Source organism: Trematomus bernacchii, unplaced genomic scaffold (assembly GCF_902827165.1).
Source record: "Trematomus bernacchii unplaced genomic scaffold, fTreBer1.1, whole genome shotgun sequence".
Classification (NCBI taxonomy): Eukaryota; Metazoa; Chordata; class Actinopteri; order Perciformes; family Nototheniidae; genus Trematomus; species Trematomus bernacchii.
Window position 1 is genome coordinate 497,295 of NW_022987645.1, and position 21,408 is coordinate 518,702.

Sequence of the window (21,408 nt, forward strand, 5' to 3'; positions counted from 1 at the left end):
TATACATAACCTGCATCTTCATCAATATCTCAACTCTTTGATATTAATTTGTAACCCTCTGTGTTTTATTAGGGATGCAACCATACCGATCCCATTAACGGGTATCAGGCCGATGCTGTCCTCATGTACTCGTACTCCTATCGGTGCATCCCTAACTTTTGGTGAAATCTAAATGTCTTCCTCGTAGGTCTTCCGATATCTTTTTTTTGCGAGGCATGGTTCACATCAGAAGTTAAAACTTGTGAATAGCAAATAATAATGTTTGAAGGATTTTGATATGTTAACGCTGGAGCAGGACTTCTTATCGTGTTTCACCGATTAAAACAAAGTGTTTTAACTCCTGACTCAATTAGTTTTTGTTAAATTCTAGAAGGTCACATACTTTTAGTGATTTAATCAAAATGGACGCGAATACATGTGTGTTCTACAAGATGAAGCGGATTGTGTTTGTCTATAAGTGTGGCTTACATGAAGATCAGATCACATTAAATGAGCAATTCATGCAAAAACCTATGAAGCTCCCTCTGGAGGGCAGCATATATATATGTCATATACTATGACCATTCTTTACTTATTTATAATATGGTTCAAATGGAGTAATTTGAGTTGTCTGATGCACTTGATACAATTTTACTTTTTAAAAATACTGATGTGTTTATTCAAAACCATTTCAACACACAATGTCATGACTTTTTTCAGGATCTTTTTGTCAAACTATACTATGACTTTCTCTCTTTTTTTTTTTTTTTATATATTTTTTTTTATATATATAATATAATTCTTAACTACATACTATACTTGGACTTTTTTCAAGATACTTTTAACATACTATACTAGTACTTTTAAAAATAAATGTTCAGACATTCTACACTGTGACTCTTTTTTTAAAATGATATGTAGGAAATACTATACTATGATTTGAAGACAACAGTTTTTTAAAATGTAAAAAAAACACTTTTTTTATTTGCAGAATTTCATATTTACAATTTATTGTGTTCACCCCATAGGAATCAGTAATACATTTATACTGATTGCAACATCCCCAGGATCTTCTCCAGCACAGAATCCCCCAGATGAAGGGAAATATTATAATGGAGTTTTTGCACTTCGGCCAAAGTATTCGTGTGTATGCTGTTTTTGACACAAAGATGCATTACATCTACAAACAGAGCATACAATGCGAGCACATGATACACTTTTGGTGTTTGTTTCATTTCTTCGGTAATGTTACAGAATGTTTCGGAAAATGAAGATTCCAGTACCACTTTAAATGTTTCGTTTACAATCGTTTCCCAATGACCCGGAATAGTACTGCCAGAATGAACGATATCCAAAATGTCTTCTAGTTTACAAACTTCAGCCATTCTGTTTACACGGGGATCACTACTCATTCTGTTTTCAATCGTCATCAACAACACACTTATTAAACAGGTATTGACTGCATTCTGATAAATATATACAGATTGTTTTCCATAGTAGTTACCCATTTTTTATTTTACTTTAAAGAAAAGTCAAAGTATCGGGAAAAAAAGAAAAAAAAAATCCTGGCTTCAATCAACCGCTGGTTTTTAGTCTTCTTCTTCTCCATCCAGCTCGGCATGGATCTTTTCAAGTCTCTCCTTGAGGCGTCTGCAGTTTTTGAGATTGTACAGAAAAGCCTCCGAAGCGCCTTGGATCCTCCATTCAGCCGTGTAAATGTTTTTTATCATTAAGACTCTGGTCAATCACAGTAATGAAGCCGGCGATCCAAAGTCTTTTTCATTAACGCGTTGTAATTGTTTCTGAAGAAATATTCTGGAATGTCATTCACACAATCGTGTTGCCTCTGGCCGGGGTGACTGACTCGGCAGCCATTGCAGATTTCTTCTCTGTACCGATACAGCACCCTCTCCAGAATATCAACCAACTCCGATTTCACTATGTTCAAAAACAGAGACGTCTTGGCCCCAGGAGTAACATCAGCAGTAGTAGTACTGCAAGATTTGGGTGTCCACAATGGTGGTGATGATAGTAGTCCAGGAGTTTTTTCCTGGCTGCAACTCGCGGGGGTAGACTTGGTTTTTCTCAGATCCCTGGCTAGTTTTCAACGGTCGTCTTAGTGGGGTCCTTCGTTTTAGATGATTTGCTGAGTGGGGGGTGGACTTATTGCGTTGAGTGGGGGGATTCATCTGTAGAATTGAGAGTTTTTAGAAAGTTCTTTAAGCGTTGTAGCTTTTTCATCTATCTTTTTCAACCAAGCAGCAAGAGGTCAAATTTAAGAATAAGTAATAGTTTGTCACGATTTACGGAAAAAGTCAGAGCGCGATCTCACATCTTAAAGACAGCTTGAACTGGATAGATGGTTAGTCTTTTTTTTTTTCAAACATACCATACGTTCTGCATGTTAGTATATTAGGCCAATCGGGTTAGGCCCTACTGCCCCACTCCCTCAATAGGGAAGTCACGCTTTGGGAAGAGGTGTTTAATTTCACAGATCTGACTTGATTGTTGTTGTGATGGCTGAAGGAAGAGGGACGGGGGGAGGAAAATTCAGAGGGTGAAGAAGCAGAAAGATAACTTGTTTGTAAAACGGACAGCACGTCAGTTTCAGGAAAGATGACACCGGTTTTATGCATGACATGCCAAATATCCTGAAGCCCTACAGAAAAAGGTACAAGTATATTGTGTTGAAAATATCGCAAAAAGTCGTAATATTGTGTAATGTATTAGTTGCATGTTGTATTTTGATAAAAATCACTGTGTAGTTTTTCAAAAATATAATGGAAAAAGGAGAGAAAAACAAAAATCACAGTATGTTGAAAAATATGAAAAAAGTAATGTTGTGTTAAAATAACATGAAAGAAATCAAAGTAAAGCATCTAAAAACATATATTTAAAAAAAGTTATGTTAGTCAAGTCAAGTTATCAAAACCGCATTGTTTCATCGAAACAGTGTTAAAATCACAAATTCTCCATTTAGAGTTTGATTCTTTAAGAAACTCATTTCATTACAAATTAATGAATATTTTACCAAGTTATAAAGTTTTGCATCCATTAAAGTGTAACTATAAGTATCTTTGTAGGAGAAAAAACAAAAATCATTTAAGTTATTTCCAGAAAACTGGATTGTCTTACTATAAAATGCCTTTAAGAGTCACAGTCTTAAAGAAAATCTGTTCAGAAAAAAGTACTACCTTCACTTTTTGTAACTCTTTCTCATAAAAAAGCCCCCTTGATCTCTTCTCCATCATAATCTTTGAGTTTGTAAACAGATAGTTGACGAGGTATGCGTTCGGACGCCGTAAATAATTCGTCGGTATAACTCTGTTCATATTTTTTATCAAAGACCCCTCTCGCCTTGGAAATTCTTACAAGTTCCCCCTCCTCAAAGTTCATTTTCGTAGCACCTTTCCCCTACTGATGCTAGTGACCCCCCTTTGTATGCTAATTACCCCTTTGTTCGAGGTGTTATCACATGTAGGTGTGTTCAGTTAAACACTGAGATTTTCAACATACTACTCTACAAAATGATTTTTTCATATTCTTTTGACAAACTATACTTGACTTTTTTACGGAAAATCATGACAAACTTTAATGTGACTTATTCTTAAATTTGCCATACTAAAGTAAGACTTGAAAATACTATATCGTTGTTTTTTAAATTATATTTCAACATATAAAACAGAACTTTTGTTTGTGTTAACATAACATTGACTGGCTTTTCCTTGATCATTTCAACATGAAATACTATGAGTTTTTTATTTTTATTTTTTTTAAATGATATTTTAATATAGCATATTGGCGGAGATAATATTTACGGGCCCTTTGAGTAGAATGTTAAAAAGTAAGCTAGTCCCAGACTGTAGTGCCCACTCCTTAGGTTGGCTCCACTTAGGTTAAATTACTTTAGTTAAAATGAGGACATTCTAAATATGGTTAAAGTGGAGTAATTTGGGGTGTCAGATGCACACAAGCCTCTTTATTTGTTTGTTTGCACTGCTGTGTGCACTTAAATTGATGTTGATGGTTAAATTAGTTATTGGTTCAAATGTACTGAGTTCTTAACATGTCATCTAAATGTAGAAATGCCTTGGGCATATGGTTCTTGTTTAAAAAACAATGCAGCATTTTATGTATTTGTTTGTCCTGCTTTTACAACATACAGTATAAGCACTCCTATGTTGTAGTTGTAGTACTTTACCGTATCTGTAGCTATTAACATGATTGCTCATATTTCAAGCCATATTATTCCTGACCCCTTATTTTGGATCAGTTTTCATCAACCAGCCACCATTCAAAACCGCATACATACATCTGTTTTTTCCCCCTCACAACACGCCTTTTCAGAATTTTAAAAACCCTAAATCTAATTTAGAGAGGACAAATAAAAGTAGTAGGTGACTTTTTTATAGATCAAGGCTAATTAGATTGACAACAAAGGGTCTGAGAGTCTCACAGTCTTGTCCTCACAACAGTGTAAATTAAATGTGATGCAGCAGTGAGCCAGAGTCATTGCAGTTCATTATGTGTTTGAATATATCAAAAATATTCTAAGAAATGTTTTAAAGCACCCAAGACTCATTTTTGCCAAAGACATGACTTAATACACGATACAAGTTTTAAAGCTTTGCCTGGAAGTAGCAGATTAAGTGATTTAATGGTGGAGCAGGATTGTTAAGAAACCCAATTCCTTACAAAGTACTTTATATTCTACCAAGAAAACGAATTCCTTACAAAGTACTATTCTATCAGTTGTAAAGTGTTGCACACTTCAAAGTGTATCTAAAAGTATCTTAGTAACACAAACAAAAGCAAAGAAGAAAAAAGCAAAAATCAGTAAAGTCATCTAACAAAACATATATTTAAAAAAGTAATGTTAGTCAAGTCAAGTTATCAAAACTGCATTGTTTCATCGAAACAGTGTTAAAATCACAAACTCTCCATTTAGAGTTTGATTCTTTAAGAATCTCAATTCATTACAAATTAATGAATATTTTACCAAGTTATAAAGTTTTGCATCCATTAAAGTGTAACTATAAGTATCTTTGTAGGAGAAAAACCAAAAATCATTTAAGTTATTTCCAGAAAACTGGATTGTCTTACTAAAATCCCAAAGTGCCTTTAAGAGTCACAGTCTTAAAGAAAATCTGTTCGTCTTAGTGGGGGTCCTTAGTTTTGGATGATTTGCTGATTGGGGTGGGACTTATTGCGTTGAATGTCTGTATATTCAAAAATATAATGGAAAAAGGAGAGAAAAAACAAAATATCACAGTATGTTGAAAAATATGAAAAAAGTAATGTTGTGTTAAAATAACATGAAAGAAATCAAAAGTAAAGCATCTAAAAACATATATTTAAAAAAAGTAATGTTAGTCAAGTAATTCATTACAAATGAATGAATATTTTACCAAGTTATAAAGTTTTCCATACATAAACGTGTATCTTACAGGTCCTTTGTGAGAGAATTACGCACAAATCTGTCATATCAAAACATTCTATTGCAGTATTTTATCTGTTTTATGTGCTCTATATGTATATATATATATATATATATATATATATATATTTGTTGCACTGTTGGAGGAGCCTGTGACCTATGTTTTTCATTGACATATCTACATTGTAGCTAATGGGCATATGCCATAAAGCCTTGAAACTTGAAAACTTAAAATGATCAGAAACTGCATTGTCTCACTGAAAACAGCTCTAAAAGAAAACCCAATTCCATACAAAGTACTTCACTTTCTACCAGTTGTAAAGTGTTGCTCATTTCAAAAGTGTATCTAAAAAGTATCTTAGTAACAAAAACAAAAGCAAAAAGCATTAATGTTAACAACGCCTCAAAGGGCGGACTCCTGAGTTCCGTAATGTCCCCCTACCACGGCACTTGGACTATTTACATGATCTAGGGAAGCATACCAGTAAATCTTCCTTATAGTTAATAAAGTAATTAAACAATACAAATACAATATCAGGGGGTCATTAACATATTTTAAAAATTATTATTACCCTCTTCTCAAAAAGAGAGTCCCTTGTAGTTAGTAAAGTAATTAAACATTAGTTCACAAGCCCTACAACTTAAGAGAACATCCTTAGTTAACACAAATCATATTAAAAAACTAATCTAATTTAGAGAGGACAATAAAAGTTTTAGGTGACTTAGTGAATGAGAAATAATGGCTGATAGCCAAATCAGGAGGTGACAGGCAGGGGGAGGGGAGGGGTGGGAGGGGGTGTGAGGGGAGACAGTCTCACACATCCAGACTCCATTTTTCATGAAGAGCCTCAGACGGAGGGTCTGAACCCGGCACAGATACTGCATCCGTTTTCTTGACTGGCGCTCCCGACGGATGGCGGTAAGTTGTCACAGGCGTCTCACTGATTAAACCCATATCGATGCGTCTCTTTGCCATTTTCGTTTTTGAAAGTTTAGGTGACTTGGTGAGTGGCTTTTTATCTAGTTTGCACGGATTTCTTTTTTTTACCTAACTCCACCCCCACCTCTATCAGGAAGGGGTGAGAGGGGGACGGGGTGCGAGGGGGATGGGGTGCGAGACATGTTACAACACCTCACCACCCTCACATCAAAGGACAGACATCAAAGGGCTAATTAGATTGACATCAAAGGCTTATAACACGTCGGTGTGATATCACACCTACATGGTACAACACCTCACCCCCCTTACATCAAAGGACAGACATCAAAGGGTAATTAGATTAGACAACAAATGATCTACTACAAGGGGGAATTCACACCTACATGTTACAAACACCTCACCCCTCACATCAAAGGATAGACATCAAAGGGTCAGACATCAAAGGCTAATTAGATTAGACAACAAAGGATCTACTACAAGGGGGAGTTCACACCTACATGTTACAAACACCTCACCCCTCACATCAAAGGATAGACATCAAAGGGTCAGACATCAAAGGCTAATTAGATTACACAACAAAGGATCTACTACAATGGGGAATATCACACCTACATGTTACAACACCTCACCCCCTCACATCAAAGGATATCACACCTATCTGTGATATCACACCTACACGCGATAACACCTCGAACAAAGGGGCTCATTAGCATATCAAAGGGGCTCATTTGCATAAGTAGTGGGGGGATGTGACCTGTCACTTTTTATGCATACTAATGTGATGGAAGGGGTATTTGTACTACTACTCAAATGGGCAGTGACGTATCTCCAACGAGGCGTTTTGGGGAGGTATTTTCTGTGTTAGAGTTTTACTCGCTACAGGGTTTTGACTCTGCAGACCGTTTACATGCATAAAAACCTTCATAACACACAAGGGGACGGGTAATAACCGGAAAAGCATGACATGGGCCCTTTAACAAGTGAAGTCTCAGTGCTGTGGTTAGGTCGAAAGCCCGACTGAAACACATCAAAACCGTCAGTTAGAAACATGAAATTACTCAACTGTTGAAAAACAGCTTTTTCAATCAATTTGCTTAAAAAGGGAAGGTTTGATATTGGCCTGTAGTTATTCATTATGGTTGCGTCTAGGTTATGCTTTTTTAGGAGGGGTTTAATTATTGCAGTTTTCAGGGCCTGTGGAAACACACCTGATTGAAGAGACTTGTTTACTATAGGCGCGTTCACACCAAGTACTTTTCCTACAATAGTTCATGAGAACTTTAGTTCATGAGAACTCTTTTAGTTCTCATGAACTAAAGCAGATCGCGTTCACACCGAAATGAGTTCCTGGGGGTGGATTAGGCAAATGAAGCCGCTGACGTCACTTCTTCTTCTTCTGCTTTGGGTTTACTGGCAGGCCGCAAACAACTTCACGGCGAGTACAGTAGGTGGCGGTATGCACCTTAAAGTTGCAATCCGCCAAAAAACCGAGAGAAGAAGAAGATATATTTCATGTATAAAAGACGTACAAAAGTGCATTTTGCATGATAGGTCCCCTTTAAATATCAAATAGTTGGCGAGCCCCCCCCTCAAATGGCATTTTCCCTTTGTCCTTTCTTCTTGGTGACCAACTTCCATGTGAAACAACATCATTTTATTTGTTATTTTATTTATTTAATGACTTCATTGCTTTATTTCTATTTCTATAAATATTTAGAGAGATGAAAACAATATATATCCTCCTCTGCTGCCACCTTCAGGATAGCTAGAGTAACATCAGCTCTACTGAACAGCCTCTACCTATCTATCTATCTATCTATCTATCTATCTATCTATCTATCTATCTATCTATCTATCTATCTTATAATAGCAGGGTGATGCAGAGTGGGGCCTCCTATCCCTTTAAGAGAGAGAGAGGGAGGTGTGGCGCGTGCAAGTGGCGCGTGCATGTGTAGAGCGAGCGTAGTGTGTGTCCGGAAGAGAGCGGGAGTAGCAGCAGTGATCAGTCTGTCTCCAGTTAGCTGTATAACAAAGTCCTGAGGAAACACAGCGGCCTCCCAAGGAACAGCCTGCCTGTCTGCCTCATTTCAGAGTGGGTTATTGAAGCCGAAGCCTGGTGCTTCAGTCCGGGAAGACTGCTGAGAGTCCTCCCCTGTATTCCTCCACTACGGTCTGGGAGCAGCATCTATCTCCACTGTTGCTGTAACCATGTTAATGTCCCTCTGTGGGACCAATAAAGGACTTCTGATTCTGCGGACAGACAGAAGAGAGGGGGGAGGGGCGGGTTGGAGAGCGGCCTTCTTCTTTTCCCGGATTTGAAGAATCCTCTTCCTCCAGTCCACCGTATCCCAGGATGCAATGCGCGCCGGTGACGAGGAAACAGAGAAAATGTCGGTCCGGTCTCAGCAGCACGTCAGCAGTAACTGATAAATGTGAGTATCGGGTTTAACCTACTTTAATAACTGATAAATGTGAGTATTGGGTTTAACTTATTGTCTTAATACATAAATATGTGTCCCCGGTGTGTAAGAAGACTCACAAAGTGTCAGAAAATAAAACTCTCTTTTCCTCGTACCTACATCGCTAAAAACGGGGGAACAACCCTGCTGAAAAAACTGGTTTAGTAGGTGCACCAGCTAAACCAGCTAAACCAGTCATCCTTGCCAGCTTAAAAAAAGGGTTAGGTACATAGTACATATATTACAAAGATTCATTGTGTCATGTATTCTGGTATCTACCAATTGTGTCATGTATTCTGGTATCTACCAAAATAAAGACATTGTATAGTGTTCATAACAGTATTTTAATTGAATAAATAGCAATAAATAGCTAGTTAATATAATAAAATACACAGTAACAATACAATAATTATACAAATAACAACCAACCTGCAAATCAACCAACACATCAAAATAAATATATTATCTAAAACAGGTGCATTTAAAATAAAAATAATAAATAGAATTCAATATTTAAATGGTAACAAAAACAGTAACACTATATATGATAAGAAAAAGGCAACAAAGAAAGTGTTTTTTGTTTTTCCTTGTTCATGTCCATAATGTTTCCCGTGGTGTAGCGTCCAGCCTTTCCCAATCTGGCCTGCATCTCTGTCTGTTGAAGCCACTTCTTCAAGCAAGCTGAAAAATAAATGTACAGATATAAGTACACTGCAGTGGCGGTTCTACGGGGTGGCACGGGGTGGCAGCTGCCACCTCAGAAAAATGCCTTGCCACCCCAGTTGGCAGCTTTGTTTTGAAAGAAAAGTTGTGGCTCATCGGACATTTATGAGAGAAAATCTCTAATGTCCGAGTGCAAGTGAATGCAGCACAAGACGCGAGCCTTGTAACCCCTCCCCCGGCCCTGGCGCGAGCGTGGAAATATGATTGGCGGCGATTTCATTTGAGCGGGGGGACAGCGCAAAACGAGAAGCATTTCGGATCCAAGTAGACGGAAGGAATGAGGTATTTGCGGTCTGCAATGACAGAAGAGACTGTCAAGTTTGGCTGTACTCAGCATTGAATCAAATCGCACCATAGCTTTAAATCTTAATACGTTTTTGAGGCGTTTTGCTGAACAAGATGGTAAACGCCACATTCAGCTGTTACAGGCATGCCAACTTGATGCTCTGCTCACGGATGACTCGATGAGCATAAAAAACTGTTAAGATGATGACCTTGTATGTGTGTGTATATATTTTTTCTTTGTGGGGGTCTGCCCCCAAAAAACAGTTTCAAGTCCTGAGAAAGTCAAATAAGACGGTGTGTAAAACTTCACTGCCCAGCCAAAAAAAGAGTAACCACTTTGATTTAACTAGGCCAGTAGGCAGGGCCGGCCCTAGGCACTGGCGAACTAGCCGGTTGCATTTGCCCTGTACGATGTGCTCTGTAAGTGATGAAAGTGGGGGATGTTGACTTATCAGGCGCCCGCAGCTCACAGCCAAAGTGCGAGCGAGCCTCCGAGCGAGCCTCCGAGCAAGCAAGAGAGAGAGAGAGGGCGCGCATCGGTACCGCGGATTGTTGTTGGATTGAGGCTGATAACTACAGCTCAGTGAGGTAAAGGACTCTGAGTGTTTAGATAGTTCACTTTAGTCTAAGTTATCTCAGTGGGTCTCAAACGGTTTGGTCACAATTTACGTAAACAAATATTTCCAAGCCACACCTTTATAATTATTAAGATTAATAACAAAGGGTTTTAAATCATTCCAATGCATACTATAGGACAGTAACCAAAAATATCGTTTAACCTGTTAAGCCCGAGAGACCCCGGTACCGGGGCACTGCCGCAACATCTTGCAGGAAACAGTGTCTGAGGGCATGTTCATTTAAAGTGGACCTATCATGCTATATTTAAATGATATATTGTAGGGCCATACCTATATAAGGTATATTTATACGTTTCTGTTTTCAAAATACCAAACAGATCATGCATTTTAGCCATGCCTCATTTCGCTCTATGTGCTGTTTGCTGTCTACGGGTCTGATTCTGCTGACCACGCCCCCCTGCAGGAGAGGGGAGCCGTGCTCTGATCAGCTGCTGGGCTGTCAGAAGAGGGGGAGAAAAAGAGATCTCCGTCCTCCGTGTTTTATTATATAGAGTCGTTATTCATTTGTTTTAAAGCTCAATAAATAACAAAGAAGACCTTTGACCGGCACTTTTCTAATTTTGTCCGGAAGATTTAAACTTTAACGGACATCTTGACCGGCGAAAGAATCTGAAACTGAAACTCTGCCGCACGGTCCCCTCGTTCCTTGGAAGAGGCGGAGAGGTGGGTGTTTGACGGGGAGGGATTACATTGAGCAATCCCTCCCCGTCGAGGCAAGCACTGTAATTCTCTCCGGTTAGTCCACCAGCAGATGACAAACACCCACCTCTCCGCCTCTTCCAAGGAACGAGGGGAATGAGGCTAGCGTTTGCAGCGGGAGCAAACGCTTGCCTCGGGGAGGGAGAAAAAAAGCCACAGCGGAGAATAAACAGAAGGGTAACTATGGGCGGGAAGTCTTCTTCGCTGCTTTTGTGGCAGACTACAGCGCCACTTGCAAGCCTGGCATATGTACTACAGCGTCTCCAGCGCTTTCGAGCGGCAATGGCCGGCCGTGGCCCAACCCCACATTCCCCTGATAGGTGGAGAGTTGGCCCAATAGCCGTAGCGCCACCGTCCTGACGTCAGGACAGTGTTCAAATCTGGATCAGTTTTTATCAGATCTGTTGCAGCCCCTTTTTTAGAGATTTGGGTATGGAGGAAAATAGAGAGGGTTGTGTTTTCTGACACTTGGTGAGTTCCCTGGAACACCGGGGACACATATTCATGTAGAAAAGACGTACAAAAGTGCATTTTGCATGATAGGTCCCCTTTAACAAAACTATGAATGTTTTATATCCATGTAATGGGAAGAAACTCATCTAACTGATCTTTTTTTTTTTTTTTTCAAAATAAAACCCACAATGCTAACACTGAGCCTCTGAATTAGCAACGAGCGAAAAATGCTAACACCTTACTGCACCGAAAATCACTCACAAAACCTTATTATTTATCTTTTCACCACATCGATTCACATCGTGAGGTGACACCGACATTACCACTGAATTACACGTATTTGTGACGTTATAAGCAAAAACGGACATCAAAACAGGTGACGCTAGGTAGCTAAAAATGCTAACATTTTTACCTTGGCTCTGTAGTCTCTCCCTCGGCGGGTCTTTTTTTTCTTCTCACAAATTAAAAAAAAAAAAAAAGTTTTTTTTAAATCTTTTAATTCTTTATTAATTTTTTTAATTTAATTTTTTTTTCTTTGAATGGAATGAATACCTATGGTGATAATTCAATGTAATACATCATTTTTATAGTCTGGTACCTGAAAAAGGTCAAATGGCACTGATGGAACCAGATATACCCAAATGTGCCGAATTTTGCTAAATCTCTCTAAAAAGGTCAAATTTAACTTGTTTTGCCTCAATCTTGATACAGGGTACTTATTATATGTTATAGTTTGGATTCCTAAAGCTTTTAGTCTACTAACCCATCATCCAAGGGTGGTTTTCAATATAAGTAATGGGTTTTTTGTAGGCGGAGGTAAGAATTTACCTTTTTTTACTATGTTCCATCTGAATTTACTCTGACTGAGAAAAATCTATATTGATTCTGACACTTCTCCATCCAACTCACAGATGTAACCTTGCTTTGATAAAAGAAATTATTCATATAACCCTTTTAGAAGTGAAGTTGTAGTCATTTGTTTTGGGCATGTCATTTTCGAGCCTGAAACCTGAAAAACAGGCTCCGGGCTTAACAGGTTAAAACAATAAAAACGCTGCTGAAGTTAATCCATAGGTTAATCCAATGTGTCTGTGTCCCTTTGAAATGATTTCTGATAATCCATAAGCATTAAAACTACTTTTCCGTTTCCAGATGTCAAAGCTAGAGATAGGTTCACTCTGATTGAAAATTACATGCGCGAAGCCCCCACCTTTTCTCTTCACAACGTGTGTGTGTGGGCCTCCCCCTTCAATTATATTGGCTCTAACGGTCAGAAAGAGGTGTCAACCATCAAAATTGAGCAAGGGGGGCCAGAGATATGGAAAATCCACCCAAATTACCCCAGAAGTGGTTTCTTTTGGCTAAATCTCTCTAAGAATGTCAAATGTCACTTGTTTTGCATCAATCTTGATACAGGGTACTTATTATATGTTGTACTTTGGATTCCTAAAGCTTTTAGTCTACCTTACCATCATCCAAGGGTAGTTTTCACTATAAGTAAAAAAGAATCTTTGGACGGACACTATAATTTACAGTTTTTTACTATGTAAAATCTGAATTTTCTTTCAAATAAAAAACATCTATATTGATTCTGACTTTTCTACATCCAACTCACAGGTTTATCATTACTTTGAGAAAAAAGATTATTAATTTAACCCTTTTAGAAGGGAAGATATGGTCATTTGTTCTGGGAATGGCATTTTCGAGCCTGAGACCTGAAAATCAGGCTCAGGGCTTAACAGGTTAAAACTGGAGATATTACAAAATATGCATGAATAAATAAATGTTAACTAGGTAAAATAAGATATGAATGGACAACAAAAAATAAAATAAGTTACATTTATTTGTTATTGGCTATGGTAGGTTATTGGTTATGTTCGCATACTTATTTGATTACTAAAATGTAAACCGATCTTTTTCATATTGGTGTTTTAGAGTTGTACCCATAGATCTAGTCTCTAGTAATTGGGCGCTCAAAGTATACCAGATTGAAGCATTTTACTTTAAAATGTTCAAACAAATCTTTCCGGGGGGGCATACCCCGGACCCCCCTAGAGGATGTGACGTCCACCCCCCAATTAAAACATGTTCATACAATGATGAATACATTTGAAACCTTCTTTATGTCAATACGTTTCAGTTTTTGTAGTGTATTGGTCTTTTGTAGAGATTCTTCACTTATTCTTTATATATTCTATTGTGTATTGCTTGGAGGGGCGGGGGGGGGGGCACCAAAACAGAATCTCGCCTAGGGCACCAAAATGTCTAGGGCCGGCACTGCCAGTACACTGTAAAAAAAAAATTACAGTTTTTTATTGTATTTCATAATTACAGGAAATCATATTAAATTTACAAGAATAAACGGTTTATTGAAATGTGTCATGTATTTTAACAAAAAAAATGTAGAAATGGAATACATTTATCTGTTTTTTAGCAGTTTTTAAATGCGAATTTAACAAAACTAACCGTAAAATAAATGATTTTCCGTTTGCAAAATTAGCTACATTTTCTGTAATTTTACTAAAAAACACTTTTGTTATGGCTATCACTGTCAAATACATAACAAATACTGTTAATACTCATTTAAAAAATGTATAATTGCAAGAAAATATATGAGTAAAGAAAGAAATATTTTGTAATTTTGCTTAAAGGTAGGTAAGTTTGAGAAACCGGCTCGAGATACACTTTTTGTTATATTCCATGGAATGCTCTTAACATCCCGATAGCAATGAATATCTGAAGTGCTTTGACAAAAAATCCAATTCCATCTGTGGAAGCCGTGGTACTGTAAAAAGCACGACCAATCATTTTAGCCGGCCCGGCTAAAATAACTGGATGGCCTACCTGCCTGTCAGCCTTCCATCTGTGCACAAACTTATCTCATGCCCTCATTGGTCATGTGCGCGTTCGTGTGTGTTGGAGGAGGGGCTCTGTAAGGAAGTGGCAGATTTTCTCCGGTTGTGTATTTTCAAATTCTAGCGATCTCGAGCCGGTTTCTCAAACTTACCTACCCTACCTTTAAAGTGGACCTATCATGCTATATTTGAATAATATATTGTAGGGCCATACCTATATAAGGTATATTTATACGTTTTCTTTTTCAAAATACCAAACAGATCATGCATTTTAGCCATGCCTCATTTCGCTCTATTTTGCTGTCCTCCACCCTGTCTTTGCATGCGCTGCAGCTGACCACGCCCCCCTGCAAAGGAGGGGGCCGAGTTACGAGCATCGTGTTACCATGCTGTTACCATGCCACGGCAACCTCTCATTCCCCTGATAGGTCAGCTCCGCCGTCCTGACGTCAGAGGAATGTTCAAATCTGCATCAGTCTGTATCAGATCCGTTGCAGCCCCGTTTTTAGAGATTTGGGTATGGAGGAAAAGAGAGAGGGTTGTGTTTTCTGACACTTGGTGAGTTCCCTGGAGCACCGGGGACTAGGGGTGTAACGGTTCACATAACTCACGGTTCGGTACGTACCTCGGTTTGGGGGTCACGGTTCGGTATGGGTTCGGTACAACAAGAAAAAGCAAAAAAAAGTCCCAAATGACTAATTCCAGGTTTGTTTTTTATTTATTTTGAACAGTAGTGCAAGTTTCAGTTTAAAAATAAGGAACTCTAATTTTTGAATAATTAACTGTATTACACAGTTAAAAACAAACCACAAACATCCACACAAACTCAGATGGCCATATTATCTATAATGGCTGATGTCAAACAAAAAGGTTCAATAAGCTGTAAAACTAAAAAGAATGTCTTGAAATATTACAAAATAAATAATAAGAAAGTGTTTCAATCACAACCAACAAAAGCCGGGGTCTTCTACTATTGCATAAGGGCGCAGCATAGCCGTTGAAATATATATGCCAATAGCTTCCGTTATTTCTTTTGGTGTCTCGGCTTTCATGTCTATGATAAGCTGTTGAACTGCTGTTGTCTTTTGCCTGGGTGATGCCTTCTGATATGATTTAGCATGTTTGGCTTGTGTTACCATTAGCATACCGCACCGCTGTCGAACAACGCCGGCGGCACACCGTCCTCGTCCGATCCACAGGGAACCCGAAATGTTCCCACACAGCTGATTTAAAAGAAGCAGGTGGTTCTTCTAGCTCCTGTGTGTTATCTGAACTCGCAATACTAACTTTTCTTCTTCTTGTATTTTGTTTGTTTTGTTGTGTTTTCTTCTTCTTCATTTGTTGTTTAAGGGCGGCTGGCAAACAGCTTTTAGGCGCAATACCGCCCCCTGGATTATATATAGTGTAGTGGATACTGCCCTGAGTGACAGACTTTTTTCCCACTCGTAAAAAAAAGGCGTATTCGTCGTGTGACTGCATGCACCGAACCGTGACGGTACGAGACGAATACGGATACCGTTACACCCCTACCGGGGACACATATTCATGTATAAAAGACGTACAAAAGGGCATTTTGCATGATAGGTCCCCTTTTAATTTAACCACTACTTTACATTGATAAACTGAAAAAACACAAGTATAGACCTATTATTGTAAAAAACTAAATTTTAACACATTTTGACTTTCACTTTATTGCTACATTTGTATTCATTTAAAGATTTAATTGTTAAATATATGAATTTCTTGTTATAAAAACGGTGTAAAACCATAGAGTTAAAAACAACTTGACTGTTATTAACATGTTGGGTGCGAATTCCTACCAGAGCACAATTCAGATATAAAATGATACTATAACCCACCAGTAACAGCCTGTGGGTTATATAGGAGACATTTGGATATGCCATGATACATCTATAAACTAGCTCATAGCTGTCAGCATTCACTGCAGGCAAACCTAATGTGACCATTCACTTATGATTTCTAAGTAGAAGAAGAAGAAGAAGAAGAAAATATAATGTATTCATCACTCAGAGGGGAATGTCTTCACCCTCTCTGTTGTGTTTAAACACATTACACACACAGGGAGGATATACTGTACATGCACAAACACACAGAGCATATACATGCACAAACACAACCACATGCGGATAGGAGAGGGGATCGCAGAGAGGCTGCCAGATAGCCGGCGCCAGGGAGCAGTTTTGGTGTTCGGTGCGTTCACAGCCCAAGTAACATTGACCTGCTGATCTCTTTCAACACAAGAAAAAGCTGTGCCAATTTCTGACATCATTTAGCTTTTCAGATGATCAGAGACGCGAAGCTACCGCAAAGTCACTTGTGCAGCTAACGGTGATTGGCAGACAGTATGCAAAAAACATATTGAGTTTCACTGTAAGCGAAAAATGAAAGTATCTAGAAGTTAAATAACATTAGCATCTTCCCCTAGGCCTTATCACACTAGCATAAACCCATAACATTGAACATGCTAGCAAGCACTAACAGCCAGCCTACTCTGAATATCAAAACCTTGTTAGCAGTTAGTGCTACCACTATGCTAAATTGGTATTAGCATTGCAATTACAGTAAAGCAACTCTACTAACAAACAACCAACTGTTCACAACCCAAGTAACATTGACCTGCTGATCTGTTTCAACACAAGAAAAAGCTGTGTCCATTTCTGACATCATTTAGCTTTTCAGATCATCAGAGACGTGAAGCTACCGCAAAGTGCCTTGTGCAGCTAACACAGAGTGCATTCTCGTAGCGATTGCTACAACTGCACCATGTTTGTTAGGAAAGTAGCTTTAAGAAATGTATCAATGTTCTAAAATGTGTGACTTTAACTCAATATTTAAAAAACAGAGTGATAGGCGCACAGTATGCAAAAAACATATTGAGTTTCACTGTAAGTGAAAAATGAAAGGATCTAGAAGTTAAATAACATTAGCATCTTCCCCTAGGCCTTATCACACTAGCATAAGCCCATAACGTTGAACATGCTAACAAGCACTAACAGCCAGACTCTGAATATCAAAACCTTGTTAGCAGTTAGTGCTACCACTATGCTAAATTGGTATTAGCATTGCAATTACAGTAAAACAAACAACCAATGTTGTCCTTACATGCCCCTTTCAAAAACCGGCGCTTTTCCAGCTCCGAGCCGGAGCTGGAAAAGCACAGGTTTTTCCTGTTCACACCGCAGCGGCGCCGCATCATAGCTCCGGAATGCGGTTCACTTCCAGCTCCAAAAAATTGTCGGTCTAGAGGCAAGAGCTTCGGAGCTAGAGGCGGCGTCGCTTACGTCTCTCTTGCGTCGAGGCGTGCAGGAAACTAAACCCACCTCCCCTAAACATGGGTCGACTGAAGAGTCTCGTCATGCCTGCCTACAAGCAGTAGCGCTGAGCAAAGTGACTAGAAGGCAACCACACACTTACTTTATAAAGTCAGGCAACACTAACCAGGCTTCGTGTGATTCTGTTTATTTGTACCTTACTTTGACCATCCGTTCGCTGTTATTGATCATTGTGGAGAGCAGGCAGACGTTTTGTTTGTTATTATAGCAGCTATCGGATGGAATCAATACATGGGCTGCACAGGTTGTCATGTCCGACTATCACAAGTAGAATCATAATGAAAAATAAGCCGGTAAAATGTGCCTGTAGAAAACGGCTTAGCAAGTAGTCAGTTTAGCTTCGGTTGCTATGCTAGCATCACCCATGTTATACCAGAGAAACTTTCATAACAGCGTTGTGATGCCAAACAGCGTCAATTCAGACTAACACACATTCACTTAAGGGGAACTGGGGATATGTATCAGCTGCTTGTGTGACAGTCAGACAGTGAATACTTTAGAGCCGTGTGAGCTAACCCGGAGCTAACGGGAGAATAAACTCCCGTGGAAGAGCAGCCAGCACTGCAGCGGTCGGTAAATGCCGCTGAAACACATTAATAAACAATGAACCACGGCACTCTGGAGAAAAGTATAAGGTTGGAGAAGTCGTTATTTAATTTAATCTGGCTTCGTATGATTAAAAGCAACACGATCATCGACCCGACGCAGTCCCCCCCCGTTGTTGTTGTGAGCTCCGTTGGGGAGAAAATCAGCGATGTAAACGGTGACGTCATGACGCAGCAGCGGCAGCTGGGCGGTGTGAACAGAGCGGGAGCTGAAAAGTGAAACCGGAGCTGAACCAGAAAAGCTCTAGCTAGGAGCTAGAAAGGGAAAAGCGCTGGTGTGAAAGCCGCATTAGACGTCTAATAATATCCAACTATTCAAATCCATCATATTGAAAGAATAGGCCTTCACCAAAGCATGTTGACAAAGCTAGTAACTACAGTGAAAGACCTTTAAAATCCAAGTCAATTAACTTAAATATGTATTGTGATAATGTCCCACACAGCTAGTTGGTTACAACAATCTACAGTGATGTCACAGGGATTTCAGGCAGCAGGTAGTTGAAGGTTAAGTACCTAAATTCACTTGTTAATCCATTTGCTATGGCTACAACTGCCTCATGGAAGTTTTCTTTTCTGTTTGTTTAATATAGGAATGCATCTTTGTCTATCACACTTTGCTTCTGTAGATCTCCCATCTGACTTTATTGTGAGCTTGTGTTTTCAAAAAGTAAATTGAGCATGTTTTATGAGACTGAACAGTCTCATGGGGTATTGGACTCTCTTAAAACCCAGGTAGGTGCAGAATAGGTTTCTCAAAAATAAAACAATCAGGAAGGCAGTACTATGCATGACTACAAATGATAGTAATCTATATGTACACGTTGATTAATACCTACTTAACTTGTACTTGGGACAGGACTGCAAAGTACAGATGGGATATTCCTGATCATAATCAAACTAATATAAATTAGTTATCAGAGTTCTCTATTCTCAATTTAAAAGAATGAACTGACAATAAAGAAGTCTTATAACATATTTTGCTTGTGTCTTTGGTAGGCCTTCAGTGTTTGTTTTAATATTTATCAACTAGTTACATAGTCATTTTGTAAATTAAGAAAATAAAATCCAAATATTAAACAATTATAATTGCGATGTAAATAGTTTGTACCCCATTTATTTTTACTTTTAAATTAATCTTTATGGTGTGGTGTTACCAATTCTTAAAATAATACAAGGATTGGATGTTCATCAAAGGATTTTCAGGGCAATCGATTTGCAGCCAATCAGAGACGAGACTTCTGCTGCATGCATGCACCCAGCCACGCAGAGACCACGCAGTTAGCACGCAGTTAGCACGCAGTTAGCACGCAGGAGGTGAAGAGCACAGCACGTGGCGCACCCATTACACAGCACTCCGTCATCCAGAGGAGAGGAAGCAGCACTTTGAGAGGTAGGTAAAAATTATTCATCAACGGATTCAAAACGATCAAGACTTAAAACATTGCAAACGTCAAAGTCCTAGCTATGGTATACATTTTGATTAACGACCGAAAACGTAATGTTAGCTAACGTTACCGTAGATAGGTAGCAGCTAGCTAGCTACGGTAGCAGCTAGCTACCATGCTTTGAAAGTGAGCTGTTCTATGCCATCATTACGTGCAGGGTGTTATATATATATTTTTTTTTAATGGTGCGCAAGATGCGAGCTCGAGTGGCTGAGCGTGATGTGCAGTGAATGTTTCAGAGTTACTTTTTCGCAATATTATTTAATAAATAGTTTAGCTAGCTAACTAGCATACATTGTCACTAACTCCTAATGTTAGCTTTATCCTTAGTTTTATAGTAGATTTTTTGGTTATCCATATCTTTTAGATCCTATGTTAAGGCTATAAACAGAGGTGGGAGAAGTACTCAGATCTTATACTTTAGTAAAAGTAGAAGTACCTGAGTGTAGGAATACTCTGTTGACTTGCAAGTAAAAGTCCTGTATTCAAAATGTTACTCAAGTTAAAGTAGAACAGTTTTATCATCAAAATATAATTAAAGTACCAAAAGTAAAAGTAGTCATTGTGCAGAAGTACTAAGTAGAAACACATTATTAATACTCTAGTAAAGTACAGAACAAGTACCTAAAATGTGTAACTAAGTACAGTACTTGAGTAAATGTACTTAGTTACTTAACACCTCTGGCTATAAAGATAGAAAGACAAAGCCTTGCAAAGAGGCTTGAAAATACATTTTCAAAATGCTCAACAGCTAAAATTGTAAACTGACTGCTTCACATTTAAAATAAATGCGTCAATATATTTCTATTAGATGTGACTCTTTCATGTTCTTATTACCACTGCTCCTTTAGTTATTTTTTAGATATTCTTCTGACTGCTAAAATCATCTGTTATTCCTAATTGTAAAGCCGATAATCTGTGTATAAAATCTCAGTTAAAGTGGTATTACTGTACTTAAAGCTGCTGCTGTGTTATTCAAGTTATTTTTACCCAAGCATGTGCAAACTTGTGTCTCTTTTTTCCCCTCAGCTGTTAGCTGCAGTACCAGCATCGTTGGCTACCAGCAGCCAGAGATCCTCAAGTAAGATTTCTTGCCATATTACAAGTTTTATCAATTCTCTCAAGGTTCAAGGTTCTTTATTGTCAAACTAACATAGCTACAGAGTAATTATGTCGTTGAAAATCTTATGTCACAGGCTTCTCCAACAATGCAACATAATAATACAGATAGTAAAAGTAATACAAAAAGAAAAATAGTTCTAACATAAAGTGAGAGAGAAAAAAAAGTGGAATGTCACATGTCCTATGTGGTATTGCTATGCAAACAGTGAAAGGATATGGAAATCATTAAGAGGTGGCTAAAATATGTTTTTCTGCTGACCCTGTCCAGAGCAGTACATTGCTTTGCTTCCAGGTGGTTGCTCCTGTCTGAATCTCCAAGCTCGGAGCATACCGGCCATCATCTACTCTAGGTAATACACTGACTATGGATAAGTACCTTATACAACCCCACTTTAAACACCCAAACTATCCCTTT

The 21,408-nt window shown here is 38.5% G+C and overlaps 1 protein-coding gene across 1 annotated transcript in view; it reads left to right on the top strand.

Annotated features, from left to right (window-relative positions):
- LOC117485344 overlaps positions 1-21,408 on the top strand; it is an 86,202-nt gene that overhangs the window by 51,167 nt on the left and 13,627 nt on the right. The window lies entirely within an intron of this gene.